Source organism: Hyperolius riggenbachi, chromosome 2 (genome assembly GCF_040937935.1).
Source record: "Hyperolius riggenbachi isolate aHypRig1 chromosome 2, aHypRig1.pri, whole genome shotgun sequence".
Lineage (NCBI taxonomy): Eukaryota > Metazoa > Chordata > Amphibia > Anura > Hyperoliidae > Hyperolius > Hyperolius riggenbachi.
Genome location: NC_090647.1, coordinates 443,942,789 through 443,965,599, shown reverse-complemented (window position 1 = coordinate 443,965,599; position 22,811 = coordinate 443,942,789). Strand labels below are relative to the sequence as shown.

The window sequence follows — 22,811 nt, the reverse complement described above, 5'->3', positions numbered from 1 at the left end:
TGGTATGGTTTAAATGGAAATAAATATGGCAGCCTCCATATTACTCTCACCTTGGGATCACTTTAAGTGGATATTTTTTTCTTAGTTATTTTTTTCTTAGTCACTACCATATATGATGAGTAAGGCTACTTTCACAGCGGTGCATTGCGTGGGACAATATTATCACATTGCTGGTGTGATGCAATCATATTATAATTGTTCTGTACACATCGGCACATTGGCAGTGTGGTGCGACAAATCCATTGGCATTGTTGCAATGCATGCATTGCTTTACTGCATAATGTGCATGTCAACAGTTGCAGTGAAACATATATTCTACATACTGGATGGAAGTGTAAATGAGGGAGTAGAAAAGAACCTAATGATCTTATGTGACCTTACATGGAATTAAGATACCTATTATTACTCTATAATACTGTATTAACATATATTAACAATCTAATTGAATAGATAATAAAATCAAATTAACCTGAGTTATATTATACAAAGTGAATAATATCATCATTCTAATTAATCATTTCATGATCAAAAATTGATCAAAACAAATGGAAAATTATAACTGTTAAATCAAATCATCATTAATTGGTGACAAGAATGTATAGTTAGTAGCTAGCATTTGCATACTTTGGACCTGATGCAGGAAAGTCCAGTAATGTTGTCGTGCAGTTCACGGCTATTTTATCGGTCCTAGTGACAGGGGGAGCACTGCCTGTTACTTTAGTGTTGTGTACGTTACCATGGTTGCTATGGTAATGCACATTACACAGGGAAACTAATAGAGTAACAGGCGGTGCTCCCCTGGCATTAGTACTGGTAAAATTGCCATATGCTACCTAGGCATGGTAAAATTACTGACCTTTTGGACATCAGGCACTTTGTATGCTATCATCAGATTGCCATTATTATTTTTTTTAAACAGGCAAACAAGTCTGTTACGGACCGGTGACCCCTGTGGAAAGTAGGGTATATTTTGTAATGTAATTAAACTGCCCTTTAAAATGTTTCCAATAGTAAGGCCCACCATTGTTGAGTGAAGTAAAAAAAAGTAAACAGTACCTACTTTAAAACAGTACCATGCTCTGTGATATAGGGCTGGTGCACACCAAGAGCCGTTCTGAGCGTTTTAAAAAACGCTTGCGGGTTGAAAACCGCTTGGCTAATGTATTGCAATGGGATGGTGCACAACAAAGCGGTTTGTTTCTTCCCCAAATGCAAACTCGGGTCCTGCAGCATTTTTGCGGATTTCTGAGGCATTTCTGTCTCAATGTAAAGTATAGGAAAGTGGAAAATCGCTCTGAAAAGTGCTAGATCAGAGCGATTTTCCAAGCGTTTTTGTTGCAGAAGCTGTTCAGTTACAGCTTTACTGTAACAAAATATAAAAAAATGCTACACCAAAACACTCCAAAAAACGCTAGGCATGTTTAGAAAATCACTCCAAACATGCCTAGAATCGCTCTGAAAAACCGCTTCAAAAACAGCTAACGTTTGCAGTTATAACCGTATGTGCTAACACAGCAGTTAAAGCATTGATTGCTGGAACTTTCTCATTGCACTGATAATGCTTTTATATGACAACAACAATAAGAGCAAATGCATTGGCATTGCAGTAACAGTAAATCACAAGTTGTATGGCCTGTAACCTATAACACTGATGTGCTTGCACTTTACTGGACATCCCCTTCCAATATTGTTCTGCTTAACACAGGGATGTTCTGTGCCTCCCTGACTATAAAATATTATTTCTGGTAAAGCTGCCATAAATAGATCACAGATTAAACAATAAAGCTCAAAAGTATACAGCTGCATTGCACACAAATCACTGTGTAAAAATATAGCCGAAGTACTGGATAATACTGCATCCATTTATTGTTAATAATATGCAATAGGTTTTAGGGAATTAGATAAGTACAGTGTTGTGTTTTCCTGTATTACTTCACTTAACATCGAACCACAGCCTAGCATAACATACAATTAAAATTCTGTTTTCCAATTCCTGCCAGTTATATAGTTTTCCTGCCCAAGACAAGTCATTTTGTGGCAGGAAAATAGGCAATGCTAACTTGCCATAGACCCCAATGTAAATTTGTGGCTATTGGCTTAAATTGGGCACCGGAGTCTGGCTGTTATATAGGCGAACTCTGACACTTTTGCTGCAGGGATGACAATCGGTCCCAGAGTTTGGCTATTGTGTAGCCAAGCTCTGTATCGGTATAGCAGAGTAACAGTATTGGCTATATGTATTGCCAACTACTGTTATCAGTTGACAGAGCGGTATTGTCATTGCGCCATATTCAATCTACTCTGAGGTGTACCTAATTCCTTAAACTGAACCTCCGGACTGAAAATCGACTCAGCAGAACTGAAAAGGCTTGGTGTTTCTTTAACAGCATCAGAACTTTCAAAAAATCATTAAGGATAAACTGGAGGAGGAGTACACTCCAAAAAACGCAAGTATACTAACTAGATTATAAACATATAAATTTTATTATTACATTCCACAGTTTAAAAGGAAATAAATTCCACTAAAAGGTACAATGCCTGCAATAAGGTCGGCCGACCTTCAAACCCACCGCACACACCACACATCCATTCACACGCACCAGGGGAAATGAGTTGGAGTGATCACTCAGTTGAAAGAATAGGAATTCCTATGTAAAAACTCGCTACACCTTCAGTTTTTCTCGACAAAAATCAAAATAATGTTCCTCATGGATAAGCACAGCCTCAGCAGTAATAAATCAAGCAATGGCAATCCAAGCGATAAGCAGTAAAGGAAAGAGGAAGCAGGCTCCACTCGCAAGCCAGTTCAGAGTAACAGCATAAGCGGCATGATGCATGCATAGAAGTTGTGAGCATACTCTACCGGCTCCACGGTGTCGGCATCATGTAAAAATGTTCCAACTTGACACACACGTGTGTACTCCAGATAAACCCAGTGGAACCGCTGTGAAACTGTCAGTGAAATGCCTCCTGGCTGATGGTACTGAGTTCGGGATTCGCCGTGCTGTGGCTTGAAGGCTGTATAAGTCCGACAAGTGCAGATCCAAGTATGCCGAGGTCCACACCGTGCGGAAGGTGGAATGAGGAATCCGCACTGCGGAGTATGGCAGAGGGTGCGGTGAAGGTGTCAGGCGGCTGCGGTGGCAGAGGTCAGCTACCCCAAGCAGGCCGTACCGGAACGCCAGGAACCCGACATGTTTCGCCGGTAGACTTCCGGCTTTCTCAAGGGGGCGTGTCAAACATACACATCAATAGGTGCACACTTCCTATTCATACAGATATTCGGCCAATCAGCTTCTATCGGTCACCCCGCCCATACGCCCGCAAACAGCAGATGCCGTGCGAGCAGAAATGGGTAGGTGGCCGACAGCGCTGAGCGGCACATCAAATGAAGAAACAAAATGTCAATGGTGAAAAAGTGGATAAGGCCTCCAAAATTTAGTGAAACCCAAACCTAGGTGAAAGGGAAAGATGTTAATACAAAGGAAAAATAAGGGCGACATAGGAACGAAACATCTATATCACCTCCAGGGAAAATTCCTTTCAACTATACAAATAAGCGTTCAATATATCAGAGCAGAGGCCAGTGATGCACAAGGGGCCACAATGCCACAGATGGAAGAAGAGGGCACCAGGAGAAGAGGGCATAGCTCAAAGGTGGCATCCCATCGACTGAGCGAAGGGGAATGCCACACGACGCAGAGCGCAAGAGACCAAAACGACAACTTACTGAGGTAAGAAGGAGGCATAGCTCTGTGAGTCATTCAATCCTGGAGGAACAGTGGCCTTTAAGTCAAATATCCAGCGTGCCTCCCGCTGGAGGACCAATCTGTCAAAATCCCCACCACGTATATTGGTGTGAATTCGATCCAGACCGATTACTCTCAGGTCTTTGTAACTACCCCCATGGACGGTCTTAAAGTGGGATGCCACTGGTGTCAAAGCTTCTAGTTTTTTACTTTTAATTTTGGTGATATGCTCATTGATACGTCTCCTGAGTTCCCTCTTGGTCTTGCCTACGTAGAAAGCCCCACACGGGCAGACCAAGAGGTAAACAACCAGGATGGTATCACAATTCACAAAGTGGGAAAGGGTCCAGGACCTGCCGTCGGGCAGTTCTACCACTCTACCAACCTGCATGAACTGACAGATTGTACACCCTCCGCATCTGTAGGTTCCAGTAACCTTACAGTGTCTGGCAGTCTCTGTGGGACCTGAAAAATGGCTATTAACAAGTAGGTCTCTCAAGGAGGGAGCCCTCCTACAAGAGACCATCGGAGAATCCGGAACCAGGGGACCCAATTTGGGATCATTTTTTAAGATGTACCAGTGACGCTTCAAAGCATTCACTATCAAACCATGCTGGACGGTGAATCTGGTACAGAAACGTACCTCGTTATTTAAGCGTTTGGAATGTTGTTGTGTCCCTATTAGGGCGTCGCGGTCGGCGTGCGCTGCACGCCGATATGCTCGTCTCAGGTGGACATCACGATACCCCCTTTCCCTAAATCTGCGGCGTAAGTCCCTGGCCTCAGTTTCAAACATTGCCTCCTCTGAGCAATTCCTACGCACCCTCAGATACTGTCCAGTGGGAACCCCCCTGACAGTATGTGAGGGGTGGAAGCTATCAGCTCTCAACAAAGAATTCGTGGCCGTCTCCTTCCTAAAAAGGGAAGTGGAGACGTAGCCACCAGCATCAATAGAGATCCTCAGATCGAGAAAGGGGATAGACATGGTATCATCCTGGAACGTAAACCGAAGGTTGTAATCATTATTATTAAGACGACGCACAAATTCAACCAGCGGATCGCGCCCACCTGTCCAAAAAAGCAAGATGTCGTCGATGTACCTGTGCCACGACACAATGTGGCGCACGTACATCGACATAGACTCATCAGAGAAGATCTCACGTTCCCACACCCCCAGGTACAGGTTAGCATACGACGGGGCACAGGTGGTCCCCATCGCCGCGCCCTGCACCTGGAGGTAGTGGGTCCCCTCAAAGACGAAAATGTTGTTAGAAAGCAAAAATTCCAACAGTGATAACAAAAAACCGTTGTGAGCCGCACGCGAGATGCTCAATTCACTAAGAAAAGTGCCGGCGGCATTAATGCCTCGGTCATGGGGGATACTCGAATGGAGGGCCTCCACGTCGAGGGCCACCAGTAGTGTACCAGCAGGGACCTGCAGACCGTTAACAATTTGAAGTAGATGTAGAGTGTCTCTCACATATGATGGCAAGGTTTGTACATGCGGTTGTAAATGCCTGTCCAGATAAATACTGATTTTTTCCGTGAGTGAACCCCTGCCCGATACTATTGGGCGTCCAGGGGGTTTGGTTAACCGTTTATGTACCTTAGGTAAAGCATAAAATGTGGGAGTGATGGGTCTTGATACCTTTAAGAATTGACTAGTCTCCTCATTGATCACATTGCGATGTACTGCATCGTCAATAAGGGCTAAAAGGTCACCCTGGCATCTGGCGGCCCTCGACATGGGTACCCTCATATAGCATCGCCTATCCCCCAAGAGATCCATACACATATCTCTATAATCGGAATTGGTCATGATAACCACTTTCCCCCCCTTATCGGAGGGTTTGATTATCCACTCCTTTTGCTCTCTAAGCATATCAAGTGCCATAGCTTCCTCTTCAGACAGATTCGTCTTGGGGGGTGTCCCCACTCTGATCTTCAATAGATCCTCCTCAACAACCTGCATGAATGTCTTCAGACTTGGATTTAATGAGAAGGGGGGAAACTTGGCAGACCTATTCCTCAGACCCACGTCCGCCAGGCGTGGTAGATAGACGGGTGGAGCCAAACGTGCTCCCTCCATCGTTTCCACACCAGGTAACGTGTGACTTTCAGGATTCATCTCCAATTCCTCAAGGATGGCGAGGGCTCGTAAGTCGTCGTCCGTCCAGACCTCACCCGGGGGAACCGCTATGCGATTCATTTCCTTGTTAGCAAACAAGGACTGTAAAAGAATCTTTCTGCCAAAGATGTGAAAATCGGTGATAACCTCAAATCTGTCCATATTGTGGGTCGGGCAAAAGCCCAACCCCCTGGACAGAAGTGCGGTCACCGTAGTAGGTAGTTGAGAACCTGTTAAATTGATAACCTGTAAAGGATTCAATTCCTGGGCAGAAACATCCCTCGAATCATGATCCATTTTCATATCCCCGGGTGAGTCTGTCCTAAAAAAGGAATAGCGGAGGACGTCCCCACCAACAGCGCCAGATCCTCGGGAGCCCCCCGAAGCACCCGGCTCCTCTTCCTCCGGTGAAGTGCATGACCGGCTATGTCTCCTCCTGCTAACCTGTTGAACAGGCTTCTTTTTCTTCTCTTTCCTTTCTTTAGATCTAGATCTGGTGTTGTATCGCCCTGCACTGTTCTTAGCCGAGCCTGAACTTTGTGACTCCGCCCTACTTGACCCGCTCACCGAGGAATCAGATTCCTCAGCTGTTGGCGGTTGTATAGGATCTTTAGCACCCGGTGGCCTAGGTCTACCAGGAAAAGGGCGTTTAGTCCCCCACCTGTAAGCAGTCCCAATTTTGTACGCCGTCCTGTCCCTCAGGACTTTTTGATCGCGAGCGACGACCAGCTCCTTGTTAAACTTACTGATATGGCTCTCCAAATCAGAGCTGCGTTTTTTATACAACGGATCTACACTTAGATCCTTGAGGGACTCGGAAATGCGCACTATTTCACTTTCCGTAGATTCTAAATCTGATTCGTCAAGCTCATTCATGAGCGTTAAGCAGGTTTCCGCACAGGCCTCAAAATTTTGTTCCCACCTCTTTTTAAACTCGTCGTTCAAATTTTTTCTGTGGGGGAACACCTGGAACCTAAGCCACAAAGGTGCAAAATGGTCACTTAAATAAAGTTTATTATAGCGGATATTCCACCAGATCCTAGACTTCTTCTCGTATAGTTTGGTGAGTTTACGGAAACCACTGTTTATTAATTGTTGTCCGTCCCTCGAGCTCTGCGTCTTAGAACAGTCCCTCTCCACCTGCGAGACCAAAGCATCCCACCGTAGCATCGTAACCTAATCCAATATAAATGCACCACTCCACTAAAAGGACAAGGTAATGGTCCCCTGGACTATGTTCCAATTTAACCCTAAACAGCTGGGTATATATCCTCGCGGGGACAAGAAGCTAGTCACAAATAATCACATATTGGGGTGTCTCCTCCAGAGATAAGAATCAAAAAATCATTAAGGATAAACTGGAGGAGGAGTACACTCCAAAAACCGCAAGTATACTAACTAGATTATAAACATATAAATTTTATTATTACATTCCACAGTTTAAAAGGAAATAAATTCCACTAAAAGGTACTAAAAGGCATCAGAACTTTGTTTTTCTTACCAAAGCATCATTTTTTGCTGCATTTTTAGCTAAGCTCCACCCATCAAAGAAAACTGCCCAGGCTTTTTTCCCTGATGCTGTGAAAAGCATGATGGTATTTCCTATGTTGTTATTCACGTTGCCTAGCAACTGGGAGGGGTGATCAGCACACAGGACAGTTGGAACTGTGTCTCCTGCACCCTGTCACCTCCTTTTAACCAAAAAGATTGCTGCCCTCATGAAATCAAACATTTGCCTGTTCGTTTAAAATGGTGCGTAAGAGATATGGGCCTCGATTCATCATTGTCTTTGAGATAACTTTTTCCATTTTGTTAAATTACCGAATTCGAAGTTAATCGATTTCTAGTTGTATTCATCAAGGTTTTTCCACATTCGGTGTGAATTCAATAAAATATCGATAACAATTCGGTAACGTGTCGATATTTCCATTTTACAACGGTAATTTAACACAAGGCCATAAGATTCCCATGGAATTGTGGGTAAAAGGCAGTCCTTTGAACACTACGTAGCAACATTCTGAATAGGGCTTAACATCTGGACCAGGATTTTGGAAGCGGATTGGGACAATCCCACAATTTAGCCAGCTGCGGCTTGATAGGAGCTTTTTCTAAAAAAAAAATATGTAGTGCAGCTAGCAATTTAGTTAACCATGGCCCTGCCTGTGTTCTCTTACAAGATGATTCAAGAGAAATGCAGATGTCCTGTTATAGCAAATAAATCTATTCTCTTGCAAATTGATATGATTCTAGACCTTATTCTTGCCCTTCTGTGCCTTTGAATCACTCTCAGCTGATACATAACCACTTCAAATGGCTCCATCTTCTCTGTCAGCAATGATCTCACAGGAATAACGACAGAGCAGTGAAGGAGATAACTAATCCTAAATGTAACGCTAAACCACACCCACTTTCATTTTCATGAATTGCACTTTCTTTCGTTTTAACGCATCACAAACGAATGATTACCGAATTATTACCGAATGCTCGCTAACAGCTGTAGATAAATTTGATGAATCCTGAAATCAACTTAACGAATTCGGTATTTTACTGAACTGTCGTTAACCAATTCGATAAGTCTTGATGAATCAAAGCCTATATTACCTATCTATTTTAATGAACATAACTAATGTAACTTAATGACCGTATGTTTGTTTAGGCTGAAGTTGCTCTTTAAACTGATCTACAGGTGTGGTGATCATCAAGGTACTATTTTTTGTTACGTCCACCTAACTTTAGTGTGGTTTATACTGTATGTCATTGAAGCTGGTCTCATACCTATTCTGCTGTATAGTTTCTGGCTCACCCCAGTAATGCATTTGGTGACTGTAATTAGGGTTCTGTAGCCTGGTTAACAGGAAAGTGGAGTCTGCTACAGCTGGTGGTGAGATATAAAAATTCATTCCTGAGGTTAATAAGCACTAGGCTTGGTTTAGTCTGCTAGATAAGGTTTTAGATATGTCAGATAGTGGCAAGCTACATGTAGAGTTCTTGTTTTGACATTTTCTTGGTTCTTGTGGAGCACTGTACAGTAGAAACTACTCCCCCCGGGAAGCTAAACACCTATTTTAGAAATACAAACATATGTGTGTGTGTGTGTGTGTGTGTGTGTGTGTGTGTGTGTGTGTGTGTGTGTGTGTGTGTGTGTGTGTGTGTGTGTGTCAGGGCCAGGCCCAGGCCGAGGAAGAGGCAAGAGAGGCTCCAGCCTCAGGGTGCAGTGTAGGAGCGTGCGCACAACTAACTCAGCAATTATTCCTCTGTTGTGTTTGAAGTAAAGAGAAATAAGAAAAAGCGCATACATGGCAGTGACTGCAAGCCAGATAACTAGCGATTAAGGTGTTGGGGAGTTGGGGGCCCTGGGGCTCCTCTTACTCTAATAGCAATCAGTGTGTGATGGCTGGGGTGGGAGGGATGGAGGGGCACTCTTTAGTGTCTCAGCCTTGGGAGCTGGAGGACCTTGTCCCGACTCTGGTGTGTGTATAAGAAAAATGGACTTAGTATATGAAAGGGAGAATTCAATTGAAGCTACAGGGAGTGCAGAATTATTAGGCAAATTAGTATTTTGACCACATCATCCTCTTTATGCATGTTGTCTTACTCCAAGCTGTATAGGCTCGAAAGCCTACTACCAATTAAGCATATTAGGTGATGTGCATCTCTGTAATGAGAAGGGGTGTGGTCTAATGACATCAACACCCTATATCAGGTGTGCATAATTATTAGGCAACTTCCTCTCCTTTGGCAAAATGGTTTAAAAGAAGGACTTGACAGGCTCAGAAAAGTAAAAAATAGTGAGATATCTTGCAAAGGGATGCAGCACTCTTAAAATTGCATAGCTTCTGAAGCGCGATCATCGAACAATCAAGCGTTTCATTCAAAATAGTCAACAGGGTCGCAAGAAGCGTGTGGAAAAACCAAGGTGCAAAATAACTGCAATACTCAGAGACATGGCCAAGGTAAGAAAGGCTAAAAATACAACCACCACTGAACAAGACACACAAGCTGAAACGTCAAGACTGGGCCATGAAATATCTCAAGACTGATTTTTCTAAGGTGTTATGGACTGATAAAATTAGAGTGAGTCTTGATGGGCCAGATGGATGGGCCCGTGGCTGGATTGGTAAAGGGCAGAGAGCTCCAGTCCGACTCAGACGCCAGCAAGGTGGAGGTGGGGTACTGGTTTGGGCTGGTATCATCAAAGATGAGCTTTTGGGGCCTTTTCGGGTTGAGGATGGAGTTAAGCTCAACTCCCAGTCCTACTGCGAGTTTCTGGAAGACACCTTCTTCAAGCAGTGGTACAATAAGAAGTCTGCATCCTTCAAGAAAAACATGATTTTCATGCAGGACAATGCTCCATCACACGCGTCCAAGTACTCCACAGCGTGGCTGGCAAGAAAGGGTATAAAAGAAGAAAAACTAATGACATGGCCTCCTTGTTCACCTGATCTGAACCCCATTGAGAACCTGTGGTCCATCATAAAATGTGAGATTTACAAGGAGGGAAAACAGTACACCTCTCTGAACAGTGTCTGGGAGGCTGTGGTTGCTGCTGCACGCAATGTTGATGGTGAACAGATCAAAACACTGACAGAATCCATGGATGGCAGGCTTTTGAGTGTCCTTGCAAAGAAAGGTGGCTATATTAGCCACTGATTTGTTTTTAGTTTTGTTTTTGAATGTCAGAAATGTATATTTGTGAATGTTGAGATGTTATATGGGTTTCACTGGTAAAAATAAATAATTGAAATGGGTATATATTTGTTTTTTGTTAAGTTGCCTAATAATTATGCACAGTAATAGTCACCTGCACACACAGATATCCCCCTACAATAGCTAAAACTAAAAACAAACTAAAAACTACTTTCAAAAATATTCAGCTTTGATATTAATTAGTTTTTTGGGTTCATTGAGAACATGGTTGTTGTTCAATAATAAAATTATTCCTCAAAAACACCACTTGCCTAATAATTCTGTACTCCCTGTAGAAACGACTATGCAGAATTTTTTCATGGATGTCCAGCCTCCACCAGAGATAAATGATACTCATTAATAAGAAGGGCTAAGGGATTGGAATCAGAGTGAACAGAGATGGAAATGTGAGAGATTTGAGGGGATTTTTTCCTATTTAGCAAATGTTAAAAATCATGGAGTGTGGTTTAGGTGAACACAAGAGTGGGAGCAGTGAATGTTTAAAGGGGATGTATGAGGTGCTGTTATGGCAAGATTGGGGCAAGAATGAACATATTGTAGATTACAGTTGTGAAGAGTGTATGTAACACAAATATTCATATACACCTAATAAATGTTATACAAGAATAATTGTGAAGCCACAAGTGTTAATAGATATGGATGTCATTGAGTTGAGAAAGTGTGTGTTATGCACACAACATTCTGTATTATAATTTAGGATACGTACTTCAGTAAGCATATTGCATGTTGTGTATATGGTGTTATTATCTGTTCTTTATCTCTGTCAAAGCATCTTATCTTTACTCAGTTTATGAATACATTAATTTCAAACTATGATGACAGCAAGGCCCAATAGAGGAGTATGGAGATGAAGCTATTCACACTGCAGGCAATACAAAGTGCGCTGAGTTTAAATAAATAAAAGTCACAAAAATGAATGAATTTTTTTATCATGGTGACAGGAAGTTATTGTGGAAACAAACCCAGCAACATACAGTATACTGTATTGGTACTGACTTTACAGAAGTAAATCCACAGTGCCAGTTGATTGGATAATTAAACAATCTTTACTGAAATGTACAGTTGATGAATAAAACTTACCCTACACCATATATAGGTACCTTCCAACTACTGGTGGACAGAAATTACACATCGTAATTCGTAATTATGCATCATAATTGTAATGTGAATTTTGCGGATTACGCATAAAAACTTTTGCATGGAAACGTAATCACTAACCGTAATTATGCATAATAGCCTAATTTATGCGTTGTTTCGTTTGTGAACGTTTTTGTGCACACAAACTGATTTTTCACATTAAAGCGGGATTGTCACCATAAAAATCAAATTTCAACAGCAACTGGTCTGAGTGTATTAAGTAATAAAGATGCTAATCCTGCAATCAAAACTTGCAAATCTTTTTCCGCTGTTATGGTTTGTAGTTGTCACATACTTTAGGAGCACTGGCCCTAGTGCCAAACAGTGCCAATGAGTTGAATGCTGGGAGTTCTTTTTATATACATACAGTATATTCCTCCTCTTCAATTTATTACCCTGCCTATCTGCTGCTCTGATCACTTGTGTTTACAAGCAAGGCTGAGGTGACTGAGTGATTGGATGTGTAAATAAAAAAATAAAAAATGAGTGCAGTTGTTAGTGTACACCTCAGTGGGAGTGTCTGAAGACTCTGGGAGGAGGGCAGCTAATGAATACACAATGAGCAAGAGAAGGGAGGGGGGAAACAAGAGTCAGGGTGGATATGATGTCATCAGCATTAGCTTGATAAAATGGCCACTGCATAGAATAGGATTTTCTGCTTTTTCTTTATAAAATTTGCAGGAATAAGTACGTGGATACACAATACTGTACATCTGTTATGCAAGTAGAAGTAGTATTTATCTACTTATATATGTGTTTTTTATTTCTAGGTTAGCATGGGTGTCACTTGTTCTTTAAGGGCTCGATTCACAAAGCTGTGATAAATGCTATCACAGATGTGATAAGTTCAGCGCGCAAAACAGTAAAGGTTTGCGCGCATTAACTTTCCCGTTCATGTACTAACATATGGGTTAGTGCTTGAACAGGGAAAGTTAATCCGCTCAAACCTTTACTATTACGTGCACAAACCTGTATGCGCGGTAACCCGCACGCTGAATTTATCACGGCTGTGATAGCATTTATCACAGCTTTGTGAATTAAGCCCTAAATATTCAAATAGCCATGCATGTGCAGTAAAGATGGCCTGAATGTTTCGCTGGCGAACGGTTCCCTGTGAACTTCCGTGGTTCACGTTCGCGGAGAACCGGGAACTTTTGCGGAAGTTCGATTCGCCCCCATAGTGTATCATTAGGGTCAACTTTGACCCTCTACATCACAGTCAGCAGGCACATTGTAGCCAATCAGGTTACACTCCCTCCTGGAGCCTCACCCCCCCCCCTTATAAAAGGCAGGCAGCAACAGGCTTTTCACTCACTTGTGTGCCTGCAATAATTAGAGAAGGGAGAGCTGCTGTGCAGAGACCTATAGGGAAAGCATAGTTAGGCTCTTGTAGGCTTGTTAGCTTGCTCCTTGCTCCTTGCTGATTCTTATTGCTAAAAGAGCATCGCTCAGCAGCTCTTTTGAGAGCTAATCTTTTTCTTGTGATCAATTTATTTTTTTGTGTGTGACCCACTTGCATTATATACAGCCCTGTCAGTCAGTCACAGCTGGCCTTTGGCCCCTTGGTGGTATAATTACTACTGTGCCAGGTGCACATTATAATACCCATCACTGCATATACCTACCTGTTGTTCACTTCAGTGCACCCACCAAACAAAAGGCATGTACATGTGCCAATTCCCCTTCGTGATCATTACCTTGCCACGGTGAAGGGGCTTGCATATCACAATGAAGCAATTACCGCCGGCTATATGAGTGTCTCGGGGGGGCACACCCACGATAATAAGGTTGTTGCTTCATTGTGGAAAGATCAAATTTGATCAACTGGACAGTCACTGTTGTTCTGTCATTGAGCTACCTCAGCCTGGTGACCATATGGGCTTGAAAACCGCCACGGCCTGCACTCTGGCCATAGTGCGCACCAGTCTAGCACGGCCGTTACTACACTAAACAGCTGTTAGTGGTGTGTTACACAGTGAATTTGTTGTGTCAGTGTGAAGCAGCAGTACTCCAATTACACTCCCTGATTGATGCATACACATGCAAGATGATTTAAAGCACTTTACACCTGCAATTTAGCATGCAATGTGATTTCTGCCATTAAAACGATGCTTTGTGCCAAATCCAGATTTTTCCCCGGGACTTTTGGCATCTATCCCACTCATCCATGCAAAAACTCAAATGTTAGACCCCTTGAAACATCTTTTCCATCACTTTTGTGGCCAGCATAAGTGTTTCTAGTTTTCAAAGTTCACTTCCCCATTGAAGTCTATTGCTGTTCGCGGAAGTTCACGCGAACCAAACTTTTGCGGAAGTTCGCATTCGCTGTTCGCGAACCGAAAATTGGAGGTTCAGGCCATCTCTAGTAACAGACTAAGGAAGTCTGTATCAGTGGAAGATCACTGCTGTAGTCAGCAGTTTTTCTCTTATGCTTTGTGAACCTATTAAGGAGATTGTTGGACCTTTCCTTTATAATTGCTTTTTAAATTAGCACTTCTGGTCGGCATCAGACAAATTAGGTTAGAAATTAGGTTAGAAGCAGCCAGCAGGGCCACTTCTTTGAATCCATTATGAATCCACATTCCATATGAAGTTCCTTCCTGAGAGACAAGAGGAAAGTCAGGAGAGAGCAAGACACTGGATGCACAGAAAGGAGAGGATATGGAGGGGCAGATGATAGTCCATTGTTTCAAAAGATGAGGAGAGATCGAGAAGGATAAGAATGAAGACGAAACCTTTCGCTTTAATGGTGAATAAGTCACTGACTGTTTTAACTAAAACTGTTAGGTGGATTGGCTGAGGTGTAAGCCAGACTAGAGCTGATCAAACAGTGAGTTAGCAGTGAGGTGACATACCATCTCCGAGTGGACTGGGTATGTTGCTCCAGAAGTTTGGAGGAGAAGGCAAGGAGGGAGATGGGCCTGTAGTTGGAGAAGGTGGTGGGGCTTTTGAGTATAGATATGGAAAGGGGTTGCTTGAATGTGGATGGGAAAGTACCAGTGGAAAAGCAAATGATAAACAGAGAGATTAGGCAGAATAGATGGAAGACAAAAGGTGAGAGGAGATAGGATCAAGAGGGCAGGTATTGGGATGAGATATAGAGATGAGAGAAGAGAGAGGGTGTGTTAAGTAAGGTGAAATAGATCATAAGTACCTTATCAGCTTTTGGAGAACATACTTTATCTTCTTAGCAAAATTCCAAACTTGGTGGTTACAGAGGGAACTACACACTTTGACAGTCTCAAGGAGGAAGAGGAACTTGGCCTGACAGGCAAATGTGATACTTTAGCAATCATTGGACCACATAAATCAATTCTAGGGGACAATAATAAGCTCTACCCACCACTCTAATATCGTATTGATTTTTCAGGTTGTTTTGAAATTTTCTGTTGAACAAATCTATTTTTTTCCCTATTTTGGACAAATCTAAGGCTGGCCACAAACATATTCGTTTTTTTTAATAAAGAACTGTGAAAGCATACAACATGATTGAATGATTCAAAAGAATCCATTTAATTCAATTACCTCTGAATATTTCTTCCTTCCCACTCCACAAAACAAACACATTAGTCCACAACAATCGCAGTTAATCAATCTTTGTTAATTTGTCAGTTCAGATGTGTATAGAAGCAATCATTTTGTTGAATAAAAAGTGCCATCAAACAATCACAACTAAAATGTGTGTCTAGCTATAGAATGTACATTTTCAAAAAAAAAAAAAAATCATCCAGTACCTACATCCCAAGACCTTGCTGGTTCCAGTAAGAAGACAGGTAAACATTTCTCAGACAGCTGATATTAGATAGACATGTGACCATTCATTGATGGTCAGCCTGCAATACCAGCCCTGCTGTAGGCCGTGGGCTTCCTTGCTGTCCTTCTGGGCATGCGTGGTCCCTGCCACTCGTGTCTGCCGAAAGCCCTCCTGTGGCCGGGAGCATTTTGCCCATGCACAGTTGGCTAAGATGACTTAAACTGCGCAGGTGCAAGGCTAGGACTGCAAATGCGCTGTAGTCAGCATCTACCGGAGCTTGATTACAGATAAACAGATTGGCCTGGGAAGACGGAAAGTGGCCACTGCCAAAAAGAGGCTGGAGGAAGCCACAGGTACGTCTAAATGCCTGCGCTGCAATCGTGTAAGGTTTCAGGCTGTGTCACACTATGGGTTTGATTCAAAAAAGGGTGATAATGTTTATCACGTCCGCGGTATGCTCTGCACGCAGTTTACTGCACGTAAAGGGTAACTTGCGCTATGGCAAAGGTTTGCGCATATTAACGTTCACTAAAAAACGCGTTTGCATGCGCATGCAAACATTAATGCATGCAACCTTTGTCAAAGCGCGCCTAAACCTTTCCGTGCTGTACACCGTGCACAGAGCATAGCGCGGGCGTGATAGGCATTATCACACTTTTGTGAATCAAGCACTATGTGTTCAAACGCTACAACTTCTGTAGTTGCTATTGTTGTCCCCTGTAGCTGATCATAATCATTATGTTGCACTTCCAGATATTTAGCTGCATAAGCATGTAACTGCTAAAACTCTATCTGCTACAACTGGCTGGTGTGGCATATGCCTCTTTTTGGATGACAGAGGTTGGTGTGCAATCCATGGTGCAGTTCTTTAATATCTGATTTTTGTAGTTGTGTAAATTGCAAAAAATTACATTGTACATAAATAAGTGGTTTCAGGGGGCTTGTTTTTTATTGGCTACTGGAACACCTTCTGGCGCATTCAGGGCAAGTTTACAGCATGCACATTGCATTTAGTTTTAACCCAAGTCTTAACAAAAGCATAGCACATCGAAGGAAATGAACTTGTTTCTCTATGGTTTCAACTTTTGTTATTTTGCCTGCACGACTCTCCCCGTATGTGCTTGCTACAAAGAGTTATAAGATGACAGAAAGGCATGCATGGGATGTCAGCCACAGCCATAAAATCACAAATGGTATAGTGCGCATAACAGTGCATACCCACCAGTGGACCTGTCCGTATGTATAACAGTCAAAAACAAACTTGTCAACTACTTATCCCAACAAAAATATCTCCCACCAGCGCCAAAAAGAAACGTTCTCACTGCACAAATTCAAACACGCTATAAGCACATATATTTCTAATCAATTAAAAACATAATGAGTGTATAAGTGAGTACTTACTGCACCAAGCACATAAACAATCTCATTTGTAAGCCTTGCATTTGACTGATAAAGTGTTTTTGTAGTTTTTGTATCTAGTCAAAGTTTGAATCCGAGCCAGCATGAAGCATGCAGTCTTTCACTTTCCACTGCAGCGTGGCATCTGGGAGCACTGTGACAGGTAATAAATAAAGCGGCAGGGAGTGTCCCAGTGAGGCTTAGTGCAGTATTCAGCAGCATTGTGTGCAGCAAACAGTAAATTCAGCTAGGGATGCCAGAGGAGTCAGAGAAAATCTGCCACTTTTATAACTATGTACTTGCTTACAATTTCACAAGGAAAATATGCATTTTCATTACTGTGTTTAAAAAAGACAATAATTTATGACATGATGTAACATTAAATTATGTTTATACAGTGGGATGCTAAAATTTGGGCAACCTTGTTAATCGTCATGTTTTTTCTGTATAAATCGTTGGTTGTTCTGATAAAAAGTGTCAGTTAAATATATCATATAGGAGACACAAACAGTGATATTTGAGAAGTGAAATTAAGTTTATTGGATTTACAGAAAGTGTGCAATAATTGTTTAAATACAATTAAAAGAGTATTTAAGGGTATCAATTGCAAGTTTCCCTCCTCTTTTAATTGTCTCTGAAGGGTAGCAACATGGGGGTCTCAAAGCAACTCTCAAATGATCTGAAGACAAAGATTGTTCACCATCTTGGTTTAGGGGAAGGATACAGAAAGCTGTCTCAGAGATTTCAGCTGTCTGCTTAGACAGTTAAAAACATATTGAGGAAATGGAAGGCCACAGGCTCAGTTCAAGTTAAGGCTCGAAGTGGCAGACCAAAACAAATATTGGATAGCCAGAAGCGACGAATGGTGAGAACAGTCAGAGTCAACCCACAGACCAGCACCAAAGACCTACAACATAATCTTTCTGCAGATGGAGTCACTGTGCATCGTGCAACCATTGGGCACACTTTACACAAGGAGGTGCTGTATGCGAGAGTGATGCAGAGGAAGCCCAAAGCACAAACCGTGCCGCTTGAGGTATGCTAAAGCACATTTGGACAAGCCAGCTTTATTTTGGAATAAAGTGCTGTGAACTGATGAAACTAAAATTGAGTTATTTGGGCATAACAAGGGGCATTATGCATGTAGGAAAAAGAACACAACATTACAAGAAAAACACCTGCTACCTACAGTAAAATATGGTGGTGGTTCCATCATGCTGTGGGGCTGTGTGGCCAGTGCAGGGACTAAGAATCTTGTCATAGTTGAGGGACGCATGGATTCCACCCAGTATCAGCAGATTCTGGAGACCAATGTCCAGGAATCAGTGACAAAGCTGAAGCTGCACCGGGGCTGGATCTTTCAACAAGACAACAACCCTAAACACTGCTCAAAATCCACTAAGGCATTCATGCAGAAGAACAAGTACAACGTTCTGGAATGGCCATCTCTATCCCCAGACCTGAATATAATTGAAAAATTGAAAATCTGTGGTGTGAGTTAAAGAGAGCTGTCCATGCTTGGAAGCCATCAAACCTGAATGAACTATAGATGTTTTGTAAAGAGAAATGGTATCAAATACCTTCAACCAGAATCCAGACTCTCATTGGAACCTACAGGAAGCGTTACGAGGATGTACATTTTCTGCAAAAGGAGGATCTACTAAATATTGATTTCATTTCTTTTTTGTGTGCCCACATTGATGCACTTGCTTAATTTTGTTTAAACAATTATTGCACACTTTCTGTAAATCCAATAAACTTAATTTCACTTCTCAAGTATCACTGTGTGTGTCTCCTATATGATATATTTAACTGACATTTTTTATTGTAACAACCAACGATTTATACAGGAAAATCATGACGATTAACAAGGTTGCCCAAACTTTTGCATCCCACTGTAAGTCAATATCACAAAAGTCCTGGTAAACATAAGATTAAAGTTATCTGTGAAAACACAGTTTCCTAACTACTGTAGAGTCTCGGGATTGGCTGATGCCGGATAAGTGTGCTTTTGGTTGTTTGAGACTCGATGTGAAAAATAGGTCTAGTAGCCAGTACAGTACTATATTCCACTCTATATGTATACCATGAACTCTACATTAAATGTTAAAATACAATAAATGAAAGTATATTCAACTTGGAGGAGCTCTGTGGCTGTGGCCTTCTGCACCTGTGCGGGTGCTTCCATGTACCTCTCACAATCTTGCTCCCATGATTGGGAGCCTTCTGTGCTTGCGCAGTTGAACAGTGAAAGCACAGAGTTCTCCTAGCCATGGGAGCGAGATAGCAAGAGGTGACCTCCGTGTACTCGCAGAAGGCCCCAAGCACAGCTGAGGTCGGTGATCTTACGTAGGGGGTAGCTGTGCACTGGAAGGCAGTGGAACTGCAGTGAGGGACCACACAGACTAGGGGAGCAGAGCCTATAAACTGACTAAGAAGCTGGACTTCACCAGACAGTTCCAGACAACCATACTGTATTTACAATATACAGGGGCGTAGCAATAGGGGGTGCAGCGGTAGCGACCGCATCGGGGCCCTTGGGCCAGAGGGGCCCCGAAGGGCCCTCCCTCAACTACAGTATTAGTTCTCTATTGGTCCTGTGCTCATAATAATCACTTCTATATATACATTGAGTAGTGGTAAACATTAACAAGCTCTTCCCCATCCCCTTCTTGCACCTCTGACACTGTAGTTGCCATTGGCAGGTTTTGGTGCGCCGTATCAATTGTTATGTATAGAGTGCCTGGGGGGCCCCATTGTAAAACTCGCATCGGGGCCCACAGCTCCTTAGCTACTACACCACTGACAATATACAAAAAATTATTAGTCCATTCCCGTGTGCAGTATTGAAGCATCTCATGAACTATACCCTAGACATGGGGTTAAAAAGGACTGGGTAACTATTTGAACTTAACTTTTCTCTGTCCTGGCCACATTGCACACTCCTCATGCATATTCAAGAGTAGCTTTATCATGGTAAATCCACCAGATGATGAGCTATACACATGTACAGTATACACAGGGGACTGACATACAGTAAGAAAGGAGACTAACACTATTGCAGAGTGATGTATACAGGCTGTTGAACCATCCTGATGGTAAACTGGCCTGTTGTTGAGCGTGTGCACTGCTTGTGAAGGGATTCTAATAGCACACCTCACTATGTGTTTACTGTTCTACACATGATTACATTGCTTTTCTGCTCATCACTTGCAGCTTAATTAAGAAAATCTGGCTAATTTGTTTGGAGTCACATTTTATTAGTATATGGTTGCAGGACTTCTTTGTTTACCAACATCCTATCTTTGATTAATTGATTTACCAGGTCAATAGCATTCTGCAACGTGAGCCAGTCCAGGCCTTAGTGGATCAATTTTGACATCACCGATTCATACTGTAAGGAGATGGATAGTTATTTCTCCCACTGGTGCTACAATATTTGGAGTATTTTAAAGGATGGATGGTTATATGGGCTCTTACTACTTGGCGTGCTTAAAGGGAACCTTAACTGAGAGGGATATGGATGTTTCCTTTTAAACAATACCAGTTGCCTGGCAGTCCTGCTTATCTCTTTGGCTGCAGTAATGGCTGATTCACACACCTGAAACAAGCATGCAGCTAATCCAGTCTGACTTCAGTCAGAGCACCTGATCTGCATGCTTGTTTAGGGGCTGTGGCTGAAAGTATTAGAGACACAGGATCAGCAGGAGAGTCGGGCAACTGGTATTATTTTAAAAGGAAAAATCCATATCCTTCTCAGTTTAGGTTCCCTTTAAATCACACGTGGTTGTATAGTTGGTGGAAGTTGGATGAACTGAGCACAGGTTTTAGGCCACGTGAACTGTTTGCATTAATGGAGGAAGATATTCCTTTAGTTCTCACCACTATGTCTCATTTCTTTGAGGTCAACCTGTGATAAAATTGAAGAGTCAAGGAAGGTCACAACCAAAGACTTTGTGAATAAGAGAGCCTCAAAAGAGGTAGCTGCTGCAGAAAGCTGGGAGCTGGAAGCAGTTGGAGGTTAATGCACAGAGCTGCTAAAACCGATGTGCAAGCACTGGCATAACAATAGGGGATGCGACCACTGCCATTGTGGGGGGGCCCGGGGCCCCCCTAGGGCCCGCTCATGGACTTTTGGGGGGCAGGAGGGGTCGCAGCATAAGAGGAGAGTGTGGCAGATCGGTGGGGAGGGGGGACATTTCCCCCCCCCCCTCACCTCAGGCTCTCCTCTCAGCGCTCCCCCTCCTGCAATCATTGGTGGCAGCGGGCAGCAGCGGCGGCGGCAGGCTGAGCACATACCTCCTTCTAGCTGGAGGTCTTCCGTTCTCTAAGAGCTTCATGCAACTTCTTGTGTAAACAGGAAGTTGCTCTTAGAGATCGGAAGACCTCCGGCAAGAAGGAGGTAATGTATTCAGCCTGCCGCCGCCGCCGCTGCTGCTGCCCGCTGCCACAAATGATTGCAGGAGGGGGAGCGCTGAGAGCTGAGAGGAGAGCCCGAGGTGAGGTAGGAAGGGGTAATGTCTCCCCTCCCCACCGATCTGCGGTCAAGCTCTTCTCTTATGCTGCGACCCATCCTGCCCCCCAAAAGTCCCTGAGTGAGCCCGGGAGGGCGGATTTTTTTATTTTTGCAGGGGGCCCGGGGATTTCTAGGTACGCCCCTGTGTGCAAACCCAAACTTTGAAACCTAGGCACTTGCAGTAAAGTGGTAGCTGCTGCAGGAAGTTGGGAGCTGTAGGAAACAGAGGACTGATGAACAGAGCCACAAAAAGCCGGGTGCCCTGCATCAAAAGAATGAAACTGGGAGCTTGCAGTAAAGGGTTAGCCGCTGCAGAAAGCTGGAAACTGATGGAGAGCCACTAAAAGTCACAGTGGCTGTAGAACAAAATCAGGCTCCCAGCTCCCAAATTACCCCCTTGGGAACATGTGTTGGCTATAGCCTTGTGGGCTATGGCAGTGTCCAAATTAACCGGTGCACTGTGTACCCATTTTCACTGGTCACCTCCTCTCACTTCACTCATAAGTTTCACCTTCCTTTACGAACTCTCACATCTTGGCCTCAATTCACTAAGCTTATCTCCTGTCTTTATAAACATTTCTACATTTATCACCATGGTGAAAAGGCATGTAGTATTCAGGAAACATTTTACCTCAGGCAAACCTAAAGTTAACTCTTCTGTCTTTAAGTTAACTCTTCAATACTTAAAATAACTCCAGAATTCTAAAGTTAAAGACAGGCCGTTAATTAACTGTGTGTGAATATAACTACAGAGGAGGTAACTTGAAGTGAACCTCCGGACTAAAACTCTACTCAGCAGAACTGAAAACGCTTGGTGTTTCTTTACAGTTTTACAGCATCAGAACTTTGTTTTTCTTACCAAAGCATCATTTTAGCTGCATTTTAGCTAAGCTCCACCCATCAAAGAAAACTGCCTGGGCTTTTTTTTCCTGATGCTGTGCAAAGCATGATGGGATCGCCTATGTTGTTATTTACGTTGCCTAGCAACTGGGAGGGGTGATCAGCACACATGACAGTTGAACTGTGTCTCATGCTCCCTGTCACCTCCTTTCAACCAAAAAGATGACTGCCCTCATGAAATCAAACATTTGCCTGTTCTTTTAAAACAGGGTGGGTAAGAGATTACCTATCTATTTTGATTAACATAACTAATGTAACTTAATGACAGTATGTTTGTTTAGGCTGAAGTTCCTTTTTAAGGAATGAAGAGATAAGATAACTCCCTCACTGTCTGGTGGTAAGTTTTCTCTTGCTGTATTATCTCCAGCATGATCTTAGTGAATTGAGGCCCTTTTCTGTGATGCACTGAGCTTGTAAACTGTCAAACACACTTGTTTGATGGTCTCTTCATCTCTATCCTCCTGTTTTATTGATTGTAAGTTAGCAAGGTCGGGATTTTCTCTTTTGTTTCAAATCAACAGT

General features: G+C 42.8%; 1 protein-coding gene across 1 annotated transcript in view; it reads right to left on the bottom strand.

The window, feature by feature from the left end:
- Nucleotides 1-22,811, bottom strand: part of PHEX (phosphate regulating endopeptidase X-linked) — a 297,029-nt gene that overhangs the window by 95,709 nt on the left and 178,509 nt on the right. The gene's annotated exons all lie outside the window — the stretch shown is intronic.